Source organism: Hyperolius riggenbachi, chromosome 1, assembly GCF_040937935.1.
Source record: "Hyperolius riggenbachi isolate aHypRig1 chromosome 1, aHypRig1.pri, whole genome shotgun sequence".
Classification (NCBI taxonomy): Eukaryota; Metazoa; Chordata; class Amphibia; order Anura; family Hyperoliidae; genus Hyperolius; species Hyperolius riggenbachi.
In genome coordinates this window covers 662902469-662903611 of record NC_090646.1, presented here as the reverse complement: position 1 = coordinate 662903611, position 1143 = coordinate 662902469, and positions in this window count along the sequence as shown.

The following is a 1143-nucleotide window of genomic DNA, read 5'->3' as shown; positions in this document are numbered from 1 at the left end:
AAAGATCAGTATCTGCAAAAGATCTGTTCCTGCCAAAAATCCATTCCTGCAAATTGCAATGATAGTCTATGAGATCTGCAGATCATCATACACACATGATTTAGGGCTTGTTTCCACTGTTGCGACGCGATTTCGGCCGCATTCCGACGCTTGTAAAAACGCATGCGGATGCGTTTCCACATGCGTTTTTACCCGCGATTTCGCCTGCGATTTCGCATGGCAGGGTGCCATGCGAAATTAACCATGACACTGCCAGGGCTAAATAAAATTGAAAAAGGTGCGAAATCGCACGCGAAATCGCGGGTAAAAACGCATGTAACAAACGCATGCGTTTTTACTATTAAATACATTAGCGGCGATTCGCACGGATTCCCGACGCAGGCGAAATCGTTGGCTCTTTTGTGCGTTTTTTTCACGCTGAAAAAAACGCACCTCAACAACGCTACAGTGGAAACAGGCCCATCCACTTGTATTACATGTGCGGATCTGCATGCGTTGGACGCATGCAGATTCGCGATAGTGGAAACGAGCCCTAAACTGACATTCATCTGCAGATCAGACAATCATCTGCAGATCTGAAAATCCATCCTGGTGGATCTGATCTGCAGATGAATGTCTGTTAAATCATGTGTGTATGATGATCTGCAGATCTCATGACTATCATTGCAATTTGCAGGAATGGATTTTTGGCAGGAACAGATCTTTTGCAGCTACAGATCTTTTGAGTGTGTGCAGCATGTTTGTGTGCAGCATCTTGCAAAGATTTTTTTTCTGATGGGGAGTTCAGCTCCATAGAATAGACTGTGTAGAGTATGGCTCTCATACTACATGAAGGGTGGTAAGATTGGTCTGTGATGTTTCATTTTCCAAAGACTATAGTCTGATGTGTGTATGCACCTTTAGCCTACTCTCACACAGAACCCTCCCTGTACCTATCCCTAACCCCTAGACCCCCCTGGTGGTGCCTAAACCTAAGACCCCCCTGGTGGTGCCTAAACCTAAGACCCCCCTGGTGGTTCCTAAACCTAAGACCGCCCTGGTGGTGCCTAAACCTAAGACCCCCCTGGTGGTGCCTAAACCTAAGACCCCCTGGTGGTGCCTAAACCTAAGACCCCCCTGGTGGTGCCTAAACCTAAGACCGCC